Below are 20546 nucleotides of genomic sequence, written 5' to 3'. Positions count from 1 at the left end.
GATGTGTGGTATTATTTCTGAGGACTCTGTTCTGTTCCATTAGTCTATATCTCTGTTTTTGGGTACCCAGTACCATTGCTGTTTTGGTTACTGTAGCCTTGTAGTATAGTTTGAAGTCAGGTAGCGTGATGTATCCAGCTTTGTTCTTTTGACCCAGGATTGTCTTGGAGATCTGGGCTCTTTTGAGACATATGAACTTTAAGCAGTTTCAATTCTGTGAAGAAACTCACTGGTAGCTTGATGGGATGGCATTGAATCTAACAGGCTACCTTGGGCAGTATGGCCATTTTCACGATATTGATTCTTCCTATCCATGAGCGGTAATGTTCTTCCATTTTGTTTGTGTCCTCTTTGATTTCACTGAGCAATTGGTTTGTAGTTCTGCTCCTTGAAGGGTCCTTGACATCCCTTGTAAGTTGGTTCCTAGGTATTTGATTCTCTTTGAAGCAATTGTGAATGGAAGTTCATTCATGATTTGGCTCTGTGTTTGTCTGTTATTGGTGTATAAGGAATGCTTGTGATTTTTGCACATTAATTTTGTATCCTGAGACTTTGCTAGAAGTTGCTTATCAGCAGGGAATTTTTAGGCTGAGACAATGGGGTTTTCTAAATATACAATCATGTCATCTGCAAACTTGGGGACAGTTGACTTCTTCTTTTCCTAACTGAATACCCTGATTTCTTTCTCTTGCCTAATTGCCTAGCTAGAACTTCCAACACTATGATGTTGAATAGGAGTGGTGAGAGGGAGGGCATGCCCTGTCTTGTGCCAGTTTTCAAAATTTTTTTCAGTTTGCCCATTCAGTATGATATTTGGCTGGGTTTATTATAAATAGCTCTTACATGATTTTGGTCCGTTCCATCAGGCCAGGAATTTATTGAGCGTTTTTTTTTAGCATGAAGGGCTATTGAATTTTGTCAAAGCCTTTCACCATCTATTGCAATAATCATGTAGGTTTCTTGTCTTTGGTTCTGTTTATATGCTGGATTATGAAACTTTTATTGATTTAATTTGGGCCAAGCCATCCGGGATGAAGCCGCTGATCATGGTGGATAGCTTTTGATGTGTTATTCGAATCGGTTTACTGATATTTTGTGAGGATTTTGCATCGATGTTCATCAGGGATGTTGATTGAAATTCTTTTTGTTGTGTCTCTGCGGGGCTTTGGTATCAAGTTAATTGTTTGGCCTCATAAAATGAGTTAGGGAGGGGGATTTCCCTCTTTTTTTTCTGATGATTGAATGGTTTCAGAAGGAATGGTACCAACTCCTCCATATACCTCTGGTAGAATTCCAAGCAATGAATCCATCACAATTCTGGACTTTTTTTGGTTGGTAGGCTGTGTTATTGCCTCGTTTTTAGAGCCTACTATTATTTGGTGAAAGGTCTATTCCAGGGTTGCTTCCTTTTCCTGGTTTGAGCAGGAAGAGTGTAGAGGTGTCCAGAAATTATCCATTTCTTCTAGGTTTTCCAGTTTATTTGCGTAGGGGTGTTATAGTATTCTCCACGGTGCATTGGGTTTGTATTTCTGTGGGGTCAGTGGGTGATATCCCTTTATCCAGAACTTTAATTTGTCGATTTGATTCTTCTCTCTTTTCTTCTTTATTAGTGCCTTTAGTGGTCTGTCAATTTTGTTGATCTTTTCAAAAAGCCAACTCCTGGATTCTATTGTTGAGTTTTTTGGAGGGTTTTGTGTCTCTATCTCCTTCAGTTCTGCTCGGTCTTTAGTTATCTCTTGCCTTCTGCTTTGGAATGTGTTTGCTCTTGCTTCCTCTAGTTCTTTTTTAATTGCGTGTTAGAGTGTCAATTTTTGATCTTTCCTGCTTTCTCTTGTGGGCATTTAGTTACTTTCTCGTTTCCCTCTGCACACTGCTTTAAATGTGTCCCAGAGATTCTGGTATGTTGTATCTTTGTTCTCATTGGTTTCAAAGAACATCTTTATTTCTGCCTTCATTTAAATTGATGTACCCAGTAGTCATTCAGGGCGGGTTGTTCAGTTTCCATGTAGTTGAGCAGTTTTGATTTGGGATTTCTTAGTCCTGAGTTCTAGTTTGTTGCTGTGGTCTGAGAGACAGTTTGTTATAATTTCATTCTTGTACATTTGCTGAGGTGCTTTACTTCCAATTATATGAGTCCAGTTTTGGAGTAAAGTACGATGTGGTGCTGAGAAAGAATGTATTCTGTTGATTTGGGAATTGGAAGTTCCTATAGATGTCTAATGGGTGCTTTACTGCAGAGATGAGTTCAATTCCTGGACATCCTTGTGCTTTCTGTCTCGTTGATCTGTCTAATGTTGACAGTGGAGTGTTGAAGTCTCCATTATTATTGTATGGAGTCCTAAGTCTCAGGACTTGCTATGAATCTAGGTGCTCTGTATTGGGTGCATATATATTTAGGATGAATTAGCTCTTCCTGTTACAGATTGATCCATGACCATTATGTAGCCTTCTTGTCTCTTTGATCTTTGATGGTTTAAAGTCCTGTTTTATCAGAGACTAAGTTGCAACCCTACTTTTGTTCTCCATTTGCTTTGTCTTCCTCCATCCCTTTATTTGGAGCTATGTATGTCTGCATTGGCGGATGGGTCTCCTGAATACCACAGCAGACTGATGGGTCTTGACTCTTTATCAGTTTGCCAGTCTGTGTCTTTTAATTGGAGCATTTAGTCCATTTACCATTTTAAGGTTAAGATTGTTATGTGGCAGGAACTTGTCCTGCCATTATGATATTAGCTGGTGTTTGGTTATTTTGCTCGTTAGTTGATGCGGATTCAACACAGCCTCGATGAGGTCTTTACATTTTGGCATGACGTGGCTGGTATGGTGTTCCTTTCATGTTGAAGTGCTTCTTCAGGGTCTCTTGTAAAAGGCAGGCCTAGTGGTGACGAAATCTCTAAGCATTTGCTTATCTATGAGTTTTATTTCTCCTTCACTTATGAAACTTAGTTTGGCTGGATGTGAAAATTCTGGGTTTAAAAATTCTTTTTCTTCAAGAATGTTGAATATTGGCCCCTCTCTTCTGGCTTGGAGTTTCTGCCCGAGATGCGCTTTCATGAGTCGATGGGCTTCCCTTTGTAGGTAACCGACCTTTCTCTCTGGCTGCCCTTAAGATTTGCTGCCTTCATTTCAACTTTGGGTAGAATCTGGCAATTATGTGTCTTGGAGTTGCTCTTCTCGAGGAGTATCTTTGTGGTGTTCCTCTGTATTTCCTGGATTTGAATGTTGGCCTGCCTACTAGGTTGGGAAGTTCTCTGGATGATATCCTGAGAGTGCTTTTATTTTGGGTTCCATTTCCCCCCTCCTTTCCAGGCACCCCAATCAGGCCAGTTTTGGTCTTTTTACTTGTAATCCCATGCTAAGCACAGGGCTTTGTTCATTTCTTTTTCTTCTTTTTTCTTTTGGTTTCTCTTCTGCGGCTTCATTTTTCATTCATTTGATCCTCAATGCTGATGCTCGCCTTTTGAGTTGGTCCGAGTCGGTTCTTCAGAAGCATGCGACATCCGCACGTATTTCTGTGTCATGTTTTCATCTTTCATTTCGTTTATGACCTTCTCTCTCTGCATTAATTCAGATCCTGGCCGTCAATTCTTCCACTTTTTTCAAGATTTTTAGTTTCTTTCGCTGGAGTGCGTAATTCCTCCTTTAAGCTCTAGAATTTGATGGACTGAAGCCTTCTTCTCTCATCTCGTCAAAGTCATTTTCCGTCCAGCTTGATCCGTTTTGCTGGCGATGAGCTGCAGCTCCTTTGCCAGGAGATGGTATACTTATTTTTTGAGATTTCCAGCTTTTCTGCCCTGCTTTTTCCCCATCTTAATAGTTGTATTTTATACACACATAAAATTCTACATAAATACAATTTCTACATAAATGAAGTAATATAAATGCAAACTAATATTAATACAAGATAAATGAGATATTTGTAGATAACTCTCTCCATAGCTTAATTTCTCTATCCCCAAAATGAGGTTGGACTAAATTAGCCAAGGAAGGAATACAGAAAATCAACACAATCACTTCACAGACCTGAAATTGACACCAGAAGTAAGGACTTGATTATCCAAGGTCAAACTGCTCAAGAGAGCCAGAGTCAGGCCTAGAACTCAAGTTTCCAAAAGCCTCGTCCATGCTTCCTCCACCAGAAAAGTACCGTATTGTTGCTAGAATGAATGCTGTATCCTGATACTTGCTGCTATCAGTCAAGCCCAGTGCTCAAGTGTCACATTGATGACAAGGTACATACAGAGATATTTACTGAGCCAGACTAGGGCATCAAAGTTTCCAAGCACACGTGTAATGAAATGTCTTCCACCGGTCAAGGAGGAATGAAGAAAAAGCAAAACAAGGAAGGCAGGGAAGGAACGATACATAAGAGAAAGACGGTTCCATGAAGGACAAGGGACAGGCGTAAGTGTGGAGAAGATGGTATGGGGAGCTGGATCTGTGTATGCTTGAGAAAAGCAAAACAAAAAAGCAAGCAATTTTCTGGGTTGCCGGTAACTTCACTCTCCTTCGCCTTCCCTCATTGGGTAGGCTATTCTGAGAACCTATGATGTCCTTTCTCCCTTTGTTTTCTCTCTCTGTTCCCTTTCAGCCAAACATCTGTTTATTTGTATTGTTTAGTTTAATTATGAGATATTAAAAATGTGTGCCTACTAATTTCACTTTATTTTTTTCTTAATTAGAAAACGGTATACGAATTGGCATAGTCCTGAGTTGGGCCTGGATTGAACATTTTTAATTATTTTATTGTACAGCAAAATAATTTACCTTAAAATTAAGGGCCCCTACAACTACAAATTTAAAGGATTACACAGTGTTCCTGAGACACTTTTTAGCAATTATTTATAAAATAGCATAGCATATAAACTATCAACTCACCACCTAAGGGGTCCCGAGTCTAAGACATACCCCTTAAGTAGCAAAGATCAAGGTCACAAGATTTCTTAGGATGATTTATATGTCTTCTGTCATCAACCATGTTTATTTCAAAGACATCGGTAAAGTATCAATCCTGGATTCGATTCAAAACTATGGATACGTGTTGCTTTAGGCTTGGGGGCAATCTTTTTTTATCTTACAAAAAAAGAAGACTCTCTAGGACAGTATACAGTGTTGCAAAGAACTGATGTCCTTTTCCAAATATGATTCTACTATTTGCATTCATATGCGGTTAGAATGCATTTATATATAATTTGCATATCATTCCCACTATGCACACTATGCATTAGTGGAGTCAGTTCTCTTGTTTACTGCTTCCATTGATTTTTACAACTCTAACTCTGAAATGGCATTACAATTGAAGCTTTCCCCAGCCTCCTCTTCATTCTTTACACATTCTTTGCTCTTTCCACTGCTCTGGTTGTCCAGGCATCTCTAATTATACTACCTATTATAATTATAATGAACAGATTTTCAGTTTTTTCCCCTATTCATATCCATGATTATTAAATTCTCCGTTACTCTTCCTTACCAGAAAAGATACTGTTTGTCAAACGCCCAAAAGAGATGTCACTGTTATGAAGTCATTACTGATTTCTAAAATGATCAGAAATAATCTTCTTGATTTAGCATTTTGTGTCTATTTAAATGAGGTTAATGTATTGAAGAAGCTCTCCTACAACAGAGCATCTCAGGTTAAAATGACCATCTATGAGTCTTTGGATTCATAACACCTACAAATACATCAAAACACAATGCAGGCAGAAGAGCACTTTGCTCTGACTACAAGAGTGTTGAATCATTACAAATTATAATTATAGTACATGCATTCATGTGGGAATTTTTATCACTCCCTGACAAATAACGGTTCTCAACAATATTATAAAGTTCATAAGCAATTAAAGTACATCTTTTTCTTTTCATAGATTTTTCTGTATTCATTTGTCTTGTATCTGTCTCTATGCATTTGTGTGAAACATCTTTAAGATTAACAGCAACTATGAAAATCTAGGGAGAGAGGATGATCTGAAAAAAGAACCAATGAATTTTAAATGAAGTTCATATTGGAAGGCCTTTGGGAAAAAAAAAAAGAATGTCTTTACTGTAATCCGACTATAGTGGGCTAGCTGCTTAAAACTAAGTTTTGAATTATTAATGCTGAAAAACATTTCTACAAATGTGCCTGATAGGAAGTTGTAGAAACAAACATGATAGTCTTTAGTGAAAATGTATAAATGTCTTTCTTGGTTGTTTATAACCAACCAACACATTTAAAATAGTAAAATATATAAATGTCTTGGCTCTGTGGATGTCTTTGAAAAATAGGTACTTATGACAGTGTACATAAAGAAAAAAAAGTAAGACAAAACTAAGCACTGTCAATTAAAAGACCTGTAGTGTGACATGTTTTGAATGCAAGTTGATGAGTGAAGGCTATGGTGCCCAGCTGAAAAGCAGGTGTCCCTGAGAAGCCAAGAATCCTGCAGAGTATCTGAGAACTACCAAGGATACCAGTCCCATCACACAAACAGTAGACAAAGTGCCAGAAAACTAGCTTAAAAGCAGCTTACGGATGGGAGGCAGTGCAAATCTCTCAAGCTGTTCTGCTGCCATCCGGGAGTGCCTCGTATGTAAATCCTAATAAACTCATCTACTTGCCAAGCTGGACTTGTCTGAGTCATTCTTTGGTCTCTTGACTCCCTCCTAGTTTAGGGGACGTTTTCTGTTTTAATACAATTCTGGCTTTTTCTCATTATATACCTGTAGTCAGTTCATGTCAATTGGTACAAGAACATATTCTGCATTTATGACATTTCTATACATATTTGACTTTTTGAATTATGTCAGATTTGTTGGAGAAATCTAATAATATCCAGGACCAAGCTTACGAACTGCTCAAACGTTCGCATGGACTCAAGATTCTGGGCGAGTCTGTAGACCATTCCTCTTGGCAATAGTCTGAAAGACAGAGACTCTGACATTTCCTTTCCCTATGCAGTCTTCAGTCCCAAGGTGGCTCTGAGACAGCCTGTTCTCAAGGAACGTATGGCTTCATGTTAAGTATTATCCTGTTTCAACTCTCAGTCTTCCCATCTACCTGTATCGGATTCACATATGAACAACAATAACAAAATAATATGCTATTCAATATGGAAATAAAATCAGCTCATTTAAAACTTAAAGACTATTCATATGAAAACAAGCTTTGTAAGAGCATCAGAAAATATGAAGTGTAAAGTCTTGCCACTAAACAATTTATGTATTTTTTTCATTTAATATAAACTTCTTATTAAGAGAAAACATTTTCTGGACTCAAACATATTGACAATAATAAACTTATGGCAGAAAATGTTCTTCTTACTCTGCTAACACGTGAGTTTTTTTCCTGGAAAATATTACATATTATTTTAATTTTAAATTTTGATGAGAACATAGTAGGTATATATATTTATGGGGTACCTGAGATATTTTGATACAGGTATACAGTATGTAGTAATCACATCTGGGTAAATTGGGTATTCATCACCTCAAACATTTATCATTTCTTTGGGTTACAAACATTCCAATTATACTCTTTTAGTTATTTTAAGATGTACAATAATTTATTGTTGACTGTAGTCACCCTGTTATGAGATACTAGATCTTATTCATTCTATGTTTTTGTACCCATTAATCACCTGCCTCCACCAACTACCCTTCCCAGCCTCTCGTAACTGTTATTCTACTCCCTGTCTCCATAAGTTCAAATGTTTTAATTTTTAGCTCCCACAGATGAGTGAGAATATGCAAAGTGTGTCTTTCTCTACCTGGCTTATATCACTTAACATAACATCCTCAAGCTCCATTCATGTTGTTGCAGATGACAGAATCTCATTCTTTCCTATGTCTGAATAGTACTCCATTGTGTACATGTACCACATTTTCTTTCTTTATTCATCTGTTACCTGGTTACAAGTTGCTTCCAAATCTTCCCTTTTGCAAATAGTGCTGCAATAAACACGAGAGAGCAGACATCTCTTGAATACACTGATTTCCTTTGTTTTGATTATACCTAGCAGTGGGATTGCTGGTCACATGGTAGTTCCATTTTTAGGTTTTTGAGGAATTTCTATACTGCTCTTCACAGTGACTGAAGAACATTTACATTCCCACCAACAGTGTATGAGGGTTCCCTTTTCCCCACATCCTTGCCAGCATTTGTTATTGCCTATTTTTGAATAAAAGCCATTTTAAATGAGGAGAGATGATATATCATTGTAGTTTTGATTTGCAATTTTCTGATGCATTTTTTCTAATGCCTGTTTGACATTTGTATGCCTTTTGAGAAATGTCTGTTTAGATCTTTTGCCCATTTGTAAAATGGATTGTTAGATTTTTTCCTATTGAGTTGTTTGAGCTCCTTATATATTTTGGTGATCAATCCTTTGTCAGATGATAGTTTGGAAATATTTTTTCCCATTCTGTGGGTTGTCTCTTCACTTTGTTGACTGTTTTCTTTACTATGCAGAAGTTTTTTAACCTGATGTAATTCTATTTGTCCATTTTTGCTTTGGTTGCCAATGCTTGTGGAACAGTAAGAAACCTTTGCCCAGGCCGATGTCCTGGAGAGTTTCTCCAAAGTTTTTTTTTTTTTCTTTCTTTTTTTTTTTTTTTTTTTTTAGTGGTTTCAGAGTTTCAAGTCCTAGATTTAAGTCTTTAATCTATTTTAATTCGATTTTTATATTTGGCAAGAGAGAGGGGTCTTCTTTCATTCTTCTGCATATGGACGTCCAGTTTTCCCAACACCATTTGCTGAAGAGACTGTCTCTTCCCAATGTACGTTCGTGGCATCTTTGTTGAAAATAAGTCACTATAGATATATGGATTTATTTCTGGATTTGAAATTATATTCTATGTGATGCTACCCTCTTCCATGGTAATAAAACAAATGAAGCTACCTTTGTACAAATTCCATGGTGACTTACAAATATTTTCATAGACATCTGCTCCTTTAGGAAGAAAGTGGCCACATTTACTCATTTCTGATGAAACAAAAGTAGTTCTCTGACCTGTTGGTAAGTAATCACACAACAGACAGTACTGACAGTTTGAGAAAGGAAGCAAGAATAAGATTTCACTTATGTAGCGGGACTCAGGAAATTAGGAAGAAGAACAGGTCTTAGCAAAAGCTCTCATTTTGACAACAGTTGCCATTTGTCTTTTGCCTCTTAGTCCTTACAATTACAAATATATCTTTGCTTTAAGTTACCCATCAGGTAGGAAGACAGAACAAAAACAACAACAAAATGCAACAAGTTCTTTCCTATTAGGTAGTTTTAAGCTAATATATTATCCTGTGGGCTGGAAATGCAAAAATCATCTTATGAACGCCACCTGCCAAATTAATCCATGTAGGACAGTATATTTCATTAGCAAGGTAAGGAGGCATAGAGCCAAATAACCAAAATGAATAAGGCAATTAATGTTCTCCATAATGTCACCTTAAAATGGAAGCAAATGCAATACAGGAAGAAAATATTTCAGGGGGCGGAGCAAGATGGTCAATAGGAACAGCTCCAGTTCCCAACTCCCAGCGAGCCACATCGCGATTTCTATTTTCAACCTGAGGGTACTCGTCTTCATCTCACTGGGGGCTGGAATTTACTCCGGAAGCGTATCAGCTGCTGCAGCCCGACCAGCTATACTTCGAAGAGGGCAAGGCACGCCTCACCTGGAAGCCCAAGGCGAACCTCTTCCTAGCCAGGGAACTGAGACACACACAAACACCTGAAAATCGGCAAATCTCAAACTCTAATACTGGCTTTTAAGCAAACAGCGCCACCAGGAGATCATCCCACACCCGGCCTGGAGGTCCCAATGCCTGGCAGCCCCCTGCCGCCACAAATGCAGCAGTCTGTGATCTGCCCAGGCTGGGGAGGGGCTCTCACCACTGCTGAGAGGCTTGGCAGGTAAAACAAAGCTGCTGGGGAAGCTTGAACTGCGGAGCCTCACAAGCAGCCTCGGCGAAAACCTGCCTGCCCCTTGTGACTCCACCTCTGCACAGCACAGCCACACAACAACAACAACAAATGAAATGGGAAAAAGCAGCAGAAACCGCAGACAACCACCGTCTGACAGCTTTGAGCAGTGGATCTCCCAACACGGAGGTTGAGATCTGAGAAGGGACAGATCGTCTGGGCCAAGTGGTCCCTGACCCCTGAGCAGCCTCTAACTGTGAGACATCCCCCACTAGGGGCAAAGCCCGACCCCCACACCCCAGTGAGCACACCCCTGAGAGGAAGCTTCCAAAGCAAGAATCAGACAGGTACACTCTCGCTGTTCAGAAATATTTCTATCGCAGCTCTGCTGCTGATACCCAGGCAACAGGGTTGGAGTGGACCTCAGCACCAACAGACCTACAGCTGAGGGTCCTGACTGTTAGAAAAACTATCAAACAGAAGGACATTCCTACACCAAAACCCCATCAGTACATCACCATCATCAAAGACCAGAGGCAGATAAAAGGTAAAAAACCACAAAGATGGGGGAAAAAGCAGGGCAGAAAAGCTGGAATTCAAAAAATAAGAGCGCATCTCCCCAAAGGAGTGGGCAGTCATCACAGCAACGGATCAAAGCCGAATTTATGTTCACTGGACGATGAGAGAAGAAGGCTTCCAGTCCACCGGAATTTCTCATTAAAGGAGGAATTACATGCACTCCAGCGCAGCGAAACCAAGCTAAAATCTTGAAAAAAGGCGGAAGAACTGACGGGCCAGGAGTAAATTGAGAATGGAAATGGAACGGAGGAATGGAATGGAAGGAATGGACATGGATCGAATGGAATGGAAGGAATGGAATGGAATCTGGTCTGAAGGAACGAAAATAATTTCATCCCAGAGAACTTCCCAACCTATAGGGCAGGCCAACATTCAAATCCAGTGGTACAGAGAACGTTTCTACAAAGATACAATTCTCCTCGAAGAGCAACCTGCCATTGCAATGCCAGATTCACCAAAGTTGAAAAATGAAGGAAAATCTCAAGGGCAGCCATTAGGAGAAAGGTCGGGTTACCCACAAAGGGAAGCCCATCAGACTAACAGCAGACTTCGCAGAAACTCTACAAAGCTTCGTAGAAGAGAGTGGGGCCAATATTCAACATTCTCCCAAAGAAAAGAATTTTAAACCCAGAATTTCACATCCAGCCAAACCAAGTTTCATAAGTGAAGGAGAAATAAAATCCTTTTACAGATAAGCAAATGCTAGGAGATTTGGTCACCACTTGTGGCCTGCTGCTCCTTACAAGAGACCCTGAAGGAAGTACCAACATGGAAAGGAACAACAGGAACCAGCCATTGCAAACATGCTAAAATGTAAAGACCATCGAGGCTAGGAAGAAACTGGCATCAACTAACGAGCAAAAATAACCAGTTAACATCATAAATGGGTGTGAACAAGCCCCACACACATAACAACTTAACCTTTAAATGTAATGGACTAAATGCTCCAATTAAAAGACACAGACTGGCAAACTGATAACAAAGACCCATCAGTCTGCTGTATCTGTGAGACCCATCTCAACAAATTGCGAGACATACATAGACTCTAAAAATAAAGGATGGAGGAAGATTTACCAAGCAAACAGGAACAAAAGTAAGGGTTGGCCACTAGTCTCTGATAAAACAGACTTTAAACCATCAAAGATCAAAGAGATGTTAGCGCCATTATTAAATGGTCAAGGGATCAATTCAACAGGGAAGAGCTAAACGTATCCAAATATATATGCACTACCAGGAGCACCAGATTCATGCAAGTCCCCACAGACTACAAAGAGACTTAGACTCCCATACACAATAATGGGAGACTTCAACACCCACTGTCAACATTAGACAGATCAACTAGGACAGAAAGTTAACAAGGATATCCAGGAATTGAACCATCTCTGCAGCAAAGCAGACCTAATAGACAATCTATAAGAACTCTCCACCCCAAATCAACAGAATATACATTCTTCAGCACCACATCGTGACTTAATTCAAAACACCACATAATTAAAGAAGCACTCCCCAAGCAAAATGCACAAGAACAGAAATTATAACAAACCTGCCCTCAGACCACAGTGCAATCAAACTAGAACCTGCATCAAACCAATCAAAACCGTCACCCATGTGTGGAAACTGAACAACCTGCCCTGAATGACTACTGGGTACATAATGAAATGAAGGCAGAAATAAAGATGTTCTTGAAACCAACAGAACAAAGCATTACAACATACCTCAGAATCTGGGACACATTTAAAGCAGTGCAGAGGAAATTTATAGCACTAAATGCCCACAAGCAGGAAAGATCAAAAAATTGACACACTCTAACATCGCAATTAAAAAGAACTAAAGAAGCAAGAGCAAAACACACATCTCGAAAAGCTAGCAGAATAAGCAAGAAATAACTAAGATCAGAGCAGCAGAACTGAAGGATAGAGACACAAACCCTCCAAAAATCAATGAATCCAGGAGTTATTTCGAAAGATCAAACAAAACTGACAAGACCACCAAAGAAGCAAGACTAATAAAGAAGAAAAAAGAGAGAAGAATCAACTACCAATTAAAATGAGATAAAGGGATATCACCACCGACCCCTACAGAAAATACAAAACTACCATCAGAGAATACAAACAAATTTTATGCAAATAAACTGAAAATCTAGAAGAAATGGATAATTTCCTGACACTTGCTACTATTCCAAGACTAAACCAGGAAGAAACTTGAATCCCTGAATAGACCAATAGTAGGCTCTGGAAATTGAGGCAATAATTAATAGCCTACCAACCAAAAAAAGTCCAGGACCATTGATTCACAGCTGAATTCCTACCAGATAGTGCCACAAGGAGGAGTTGGTACCATTCCTTCTGAAACCATTCCCAATCAATAGAAAAAGAGAGGAAATCCTCCCTCAATCCCACTTATGAGGCCAACATCATCCTGATACCAAAGCCTGGCAGACAGATCGAAAAGTATAAATTCCAGACCAATATCCCTGATGAACATCATGCAAAATCCTCAATAAAATACTGGCAAACCGATTCAACAACACATCAAAAGCTATCCACTAAGGATCGCTATTTCATCCCTGATGGTAGGCTGGTTCAACATTCTGCAAATCAATAAACATAATCCAGCATATAAACAGAACCAAAGACAAGAACCACATGATTATCTCAATAGATGCAGAAAAGGCTGACAAAAATTCAACAGCCTCGCTAAAAACGCCAATAAACCTGCTGTATTGATGGATTACCCCTCAAATAATAAGAGCTATTTATGACAAAACCCACAGCCAATATCATACTGAAGGGCAAAACTGAAAATTCCCTTTGAAAAACTGGCATTAAGACAGGATGCCTCTCCCCACCAATTCTTTCTACCATAGTGTTGGAAGTTCTGGCTAGGCAATTAGGCAAGAGAAAGAAATCAGGGTATTCAGTTAGGAAAAAAGAAGAAGTCAAATTGTCCCTGAGTTTTGATGACATGATTGTATATTTAGAAAACCCCATTGTCTCAGCCCAAAATCTCCAAGCTGATAAGCAACTTCAGCAAAGTCTCAGGATAAATTAATGTGAAAAATCACAAGCATTCTATACACCAGTAACAGACAAACAGAGAGCCAAATCATGAGTGATCTTCCATTCACTGCTTCAAAGAGAATAAAATACCTAGAATCCAACCCCAAGTGGATGTCAAGGACCTCTTTCCAAGGAGAACTACAAACCACTGCTTCAGCAAACCCAAAGAGGACACAAACAAATGGAAGAACATACCATGCCTTGGATAGGAAGAATCAATATCGTGAAATGGCCATACTCACATGCGTAATTTATAGATTCAATGCCATCCCCATCAAGTTAACACTACAATGAGTTTCTTCACAGAATTGGAAAAACTGCTTTAAAGTCTATATGTCCAGCATTCCCGTGACTCTGGGCACAATCCTAAGCCGTTGTGAACAAAGCTGGAGGCACGCCACCTGACTTCAAACATAACAAGGCTACAGTAACCAAAACAGCATGGTACCGGTACCCAAAACAGATATAGACCAATGGAACAGGACAGAGTCCCTGCCAGACAATACCACACACTACAGCCATCTGATCCTTTGACAAAACCTGAGAGAAACAAGAAATGGGGAAAGGATTCCTCTATTTAATAAATGGTGCTGGGAAAATTGGCCAGCCATGCTGCTGAAACTGGATCCTTTCCCTACCCCTTTACCAACGCATTTTTATCGTATACTCAACAGTGCCAGACCCAAAACCAAAAACCCTCTAGAGGAAAAACCTAGGTAGTACCCATTCAGGACATAGGCATTGGCAAAGACTTCATGTCTAAAACAACAAAAGCAAACGGCAGCAAAGCTCAAAATTGACAAATGGGATCTCATTAAACTAAAGAGCTTCTGGTATTACAAAAAGAAACTACCATCAGATGGAACAGGCAACTCTAAGCAGGGCCGGGAGAGAGAAAATTTTTGCAATCTACTCACCGTGGATGCATACATCCAGAACCTTAAATCAAACAAATTTACAAGAAACAAACAAACCCCCATCGCAAGTGGGCAAAGGAGCGTTCGGCATTGGCTTCTGGTACAAGACATTCATACCATACGGAAATGTCATCATCACTACCAAAGGCAGAAACGCAAAATCAAACTACAATGAGATACCATCTCACACCCAGTTAATGGCTAATTGGCTGCGTCGAAACAAATAAGTGCCGGAGAGGATGTGGGAGAATTAGGAACACTTTAATTACAGGGAATGTAAACTAGTTCAACCTACACGGAAACAGTATGGCGATTCCTCGCTGATCAGGAACTGATGTACCATATATGACCCAGCCAACCGGCCAGCCAAAGATATACCCAGCGATTGATAAATTATGCTGCTATAAAGACACATGATGGCCATCGTGATGTTTATTGCGGCAATTCATTCACAACAGCAAAAGACTCTGAATCGTAGCCCAGTCCATCCGCATGACCGGATTAAGAAAAATGTACAATATATACACCATGGAATAATTATGCAGCCATCAAAAGGATGAGTTTGTGTCCCTTTGTAGGGACATGGATGCAGCTTGAACCATCATTCTTAGCAACCATCTCAAGAACAGAAAACTAAACACCGCATGTTCTCACCATAGGTGGGAACTGAACAATGAGATCACTTGGACTGGAAGGAACACACCGGCATATCATGGGGAGGGGAGGGATTGCATTGGGAGTTATGCACCGATGTAAATGACGAAGCTGATGGTGCAGCACACCAACAAGGCACAGCATACATATGAAAACAAACCTGCATCGCTATGCACATGTACCCTCTACAACTTTACAGTATAATAATAATAAATAAATTAAAAAAACAAAGTAAAACAAAAAAAAAAAAAAAAAAAAAAGAAAATATTTTACTGGGGAACACATTTTTATATTTAGAAAGAAAAACTTCTTTATGTCTCTGAAAGATAGTGAACCAGTTATTTTATGTGAAAAGTAAATTTTAAAAGAATACAAAGTTAGATTTATAAAACAGGTCCGGGAAATTATTTACTCAAAATAATAGGAATGTAAGAAAAATTTAGACTTGAAAAAATAACTTCTAAGTGAATGCCAATGATCAGCAGGAATTAACATTTAGATAGCAACATTGTCCTTGATGTCTTTTAGATTTGTAATGCTATAGATTTTGTGGAAATATAATGACCATTATTATAGCAAATTCTTCAGTATACATATTAATGAAAATTGACAATAACATCTTCCTAAGCAGTGAGATTCCTAGAGTTCAAATGTCTCTTAAGTTTGAATAGGTAATATCACCTATAGTTAGTGGTTGTTGCTGATAAATTGATTTTTGTAATGCTGTAAAGTAGGTATGAGACAATTACCTGTCCCTCTATACAATGTTTTTCTAAATTTCATACTCAATAATGAGGTCTTAAGGGGAAGCTTTTGTTTTTTTTTTTTAATATATTTAGGGGAAAATGGTCAAGTGTGAAAGCTGTAATGAATAACAGCAACCAATGTTGTCTCTTACAATTTATATTACTTCTACTTAAGGAATAACATACACTTATTTAGGACTAGGCTCAACAGGAACTTTTTTCTTTTCTATACAAGAATAGAACGTGTAGTAGTGAAAAATTGAGCAACCATATGGGAATGTGATGTGGCAAATGGGAAGATATTTGATCTTTAAGGATTTTAGATGCAGAGCTGACAAGAGCATACCAGATGGCTTCAGACCCATTTTTTCCCATTTATGACCAAATTGTTGATGCCCTTATAGACTGTATGGCACCTTCTGAAGAAACTCTAAAGTGCTTCCAGGTCCCTTAAAGTACTAATTAGAAATAAAAAAAGGGTTTATTATGCAGATGGGAATCTCAGTTCTTTTTTATTGTGCCGTTATGTCTTTAAAGAGAATGTAGACAAAAGCTGGTACTACTAGATAGTGTCAAAGAGGAGAATCTTTCTTTTGGATCATGATTTAAGCTGTTATTTGGACAGGGGTAAAATATTCTTTACAACTGAGAAGAATGGGTAATTCAGGGGGCTTGTTTACTACAGATGAAAATCTGATCACCTTCTTGGTTAAAATGTGTCAATATTCCCCTTCCTTTAGAATAAAGTTTAAAATTCTTCACCTAGATAAACAAATATGTATTCTTTGTCTTAGCCCCTAACTTAAAGCATTTTTCAAAACTCTGCCCTTTGTTATTTTTGTAGCCAGTCCACTCATTGCAAACTGTATGTATTAGTCCACTCTCATGCTGCTTGTAAAGACATACCCACGACTGGGTAATTTATAAAGGAAAGAGGTTTAATTGGCTCACAGTTTAGCATGGCTGGGAAGGCCTCAGGAAACTTACAATCGTGGCAGAAGGGGAAGCAAATACATCCATCTGGCTTCCTTGCTCCTTGAATACAGCCTATTGCTGGACTTCACCTTAAGACTGTGTAAGTCAATACTCCTTAATAAACTCCCTTTCATATATACATCTATCCTATTAGTTCTGTCCCTCTAGAGAACCCTGACTGATGCACAACCTTTATCCCAATCTTTGCCGAATTGACTCATTGTTCTAGCCTCACTTAGTTTGTACCTATTTCAGGGAACATTTTCTGAACTACTTTCTCACAACCTAATCTGGGTGCAGTAGGCATTTCTTTATGGAGCTCCAATAGCATCTTGAGTTTAACTTAATTGTTGGGTTTGGCATGCATTACTGCTTGGAAAAGCAAGCTATGTTTTTCCTCTACTCTCACACCAACACAACAACAATCAACATACACTTCAAAATATGTGACCCCAAAATACGTGGTGATTCCTCCTCACCAGCAAGCAAGCAATTCTGCAGCAGACACCAGCTGTGTGTCTTCCAATTCAATTGACACTATCTACCTGGAGATAGAATTAGATCCCACAGGTTGAGCGCTCAATTCCACAAAAGCTCCTCCTCGCTTCCCACCAGCTGCATGTCTAGGACTGTAGAACTTCTGACCAACTTGCTTCAAGTTGGGGTTCTCACAACCCCTTCTTTGGGTTTGATTAGTTAGAGCAGCTCACAGAATTCAGGAAAACACATTTACTAGTTATTATAAAGGGTATTACAAAGGATACAGATGAAGAGATGCACTGGGTGAGGAACAGGGAAAAAGCACAGAGCATCTATGCCCTCCTTGAGTGTGCCACCCTCCAGGAACCTCTCTGTGTTCAGCTATCCAGAAGCTCCTGAACCTTGTCTTCTTGGGTTTTTTAGGGAGACTTCACTGGCCGGGCATGATTGAAGCATGGACAACCATGACGACATGTGATTGGACAAAACGATATGATCTAAACACAGTAAGTCCTGTCTGTTCAGATTATTTTAGGCCTTTCTGTGCAATATTCTTTCCTCTGGGGCACAAGTCAGGACCCTTTCTAGAATGACGTTCTTGTAACCCACAACCAGCTTCAAGTGCTGCCATGGGCAGGTAAAAGGAGAGCAGGAAAAGACCAGAGTGGAAGATTCAGCTTACTGTAACAAGAGGTTTGGGAGTTATGAGCCCAGAGCCATGGAAGAAAATATATATATACATATATTAGGGTATGATGTATTATCACTATAAATGTTCACTTACTAATTTAAACTTCATTTGAACTCTTTAAAGGAACAGCTTGTATCCTACTAGTTTTTATTTTTATAGTCTCTTTGTCTAACATGCAATATGACCTGTGCTCAATGAATACATATATGGCTGTGGAATTGAACAGAAATTTCAGTGGAAGTGTTGAAAATGCATAGATAAAATTAAACCTGAGAAAAGATTGAGTAACATACAACACACTAGAGAAGGCACCCAGAAGCTCTGAAGAAGTTAATGAAAAAGTGGCTCAAATTAAATGTTTATGCACTAATACACAATATCTAGAAATTAAGAGGATTTACGCCATTAACATCAACTGACAAATGTGATTTCATTTACATTTTAAGGTGATCATCTTAATATGTGTTGTCTGCTGGGCCAAGGTATATGCATGTATTGGGACCATATATTTAAAATCTTTATTCTTTATAAAACTAGACATATATGTATTTTTAAATACATATATAAGTATTTTATGCTCATGCAGAGCAAAAATATATACATATATAGGTATATATTCTCAGACTTCTATATCCAGTAGAGGCCACTTTTTAGCATTTTCCTATTTGTTTTACAAAAACATTTTTCCTGTTATATATTGCTTTACATTTTTCCCCCCAAATAATCTAGAAGTACATGCTAAGTATTCAAATAGAGATTTTCTTAACTATACAGTTACACATCGCTTAACAACAGGGATACCTTCTAAGAAATGCACTGTTAGGCGTTTTCATCATTGTGTAATTATTATAGAGTTACTTACACAAATCTAGATGCTACAGCCTATTACACACCTAGGCTGTATGGTATAGCCTATTTCTTCTAGGCTAAAAAACTGTATACATCACTGTACTGAATACTTTAGGCAACTGTAACACAATGGTATTTGTGTATATAAATATAAAAAATAGTAAAAATACAGTATTATAATCTTAAGAGACCATTGCCTCATATGTAGTCTGTCACTGAACAAAATATCGTTACATGGTGCATAAGTGTATATCATAAACCTGTCTCTATGTCACAATGTCTGCATGTATATAGCTAAAAATCTAAAGATTGAACCACCTGAACAAAGGCATTTATTTAATACAAAAGAGACAAGATGGGATATTCCTGTGGAATAATATTATAAATAACCCTGTCAGACTATATGTGAATGATTTTCTAAAATACAATGGAAAATAGGCACCAAGGCAAAATGTATTGGTAAAATGTTTATCTTCTGAAAGCACGTAACCTCGAATATTACTGTTTGAATTTGCTGTGGGCATGAGAATGGTCATCAAGCAGAGCAGGGTTTTCAGACAGGCCTACAGAACAACCTACATTAGAAAATACAGTGAGCTTGCTAAAAATGCAACTTTCTGGCTCTACTCCAAAATTCCTCAATCAGAATCTTTGAAGAAAAAATAGAGCTGGCTTTTTGGGCATGCTCAGAAGGGCCCCATGCTGGGTTTAATGTCTTACTGTCACCGTCATGTCAAATTCTTAAAGATTTTGATGTCACCATCAAAAATTCTTAATGCTTTTCAACATGGGGCTTTGCACTTTAATTTTGCACTATGCCCTGCTAATTGTATAGCTGGTTCTGAGAAACAGCACTGAGAAATGTACATTTTAAACAACCACTCCAGATCATTTCGATTCAGGCTATCTGCAGACCACACTGTGATACACACTAAAAACTGAAAATGATTGACTGAAGGTTAAAGAAACAAAGAAATGTTACTCTTGGGTAGACTTCTTATAATCTAGGAAGAGGGGACTATGAATGTGGAGGGAACAGAAACCACGGGAGACAGTGTAACCATGACATCTTTGAGTTCATAAAAGCCAAGCAGTGAGAGTCAGAGAAAAGCAAAATGTTATATTGTTTTGAAAGAACATTTCCAAAGTTCTGAGAGAGATGGAATTGTACCCTTGGTCAGAAGTTCTAAAGGGCATATGGTCAGGAATTAAAATCAGAGACTCCAAGTACTAATCCTCATATTATAAACATAATGTGAGCTACTCTCCAAATTTAGTAATCAGAAACTAAAGAGAAAATTTTCATGTCTCTACAAGGTAATGAGATCAGACCTTCAAGGTTGAGAAGATGTAAGAATACAAAAAATGGAGAGAATCTGAAGAAGTTTACAAAGACTTGAAACACTGGAAAACTCTTAAGACAAAACAAGGGCTTTTACATAAATAAAGTAGAATAGAGCTTTAAATGGAATCAAAATCCAATACTGGGAAACTTGCACAATAATCTGATGAGATAAACAAACAAACAAAAAAACCTCAGAAATGAAGCCTTCTCTGACCCAAACTAAGCCCACAATCTTTCCATAAGAGAGAGTACTGAATACCAGCACTCATAGTGGAGATACACAGTTTTGATCACTATCCCATTCTAGGGTAACAGCAACCATACAGACACAGTACCAAATACAGAGTAGGTACTT

The sequence above is a fragment of the Papio anubis genome, chromosome 5, assembly GCF_008728515.1.
Source record: "Papio anubis isolate 15944 chromosome 5, Panubis1.0, whole genome shotgun sequence".
In the NCBI taxonomy this organism is placed as follows: domain Eukaryota; kingdom Metazoa; phylum Chordata; class Mammalia; order Primates; family Cercopithecidae; genus Papio; species Papio anubis.
Note: the sequence above shows the minus strand (reverse complement) of the source record.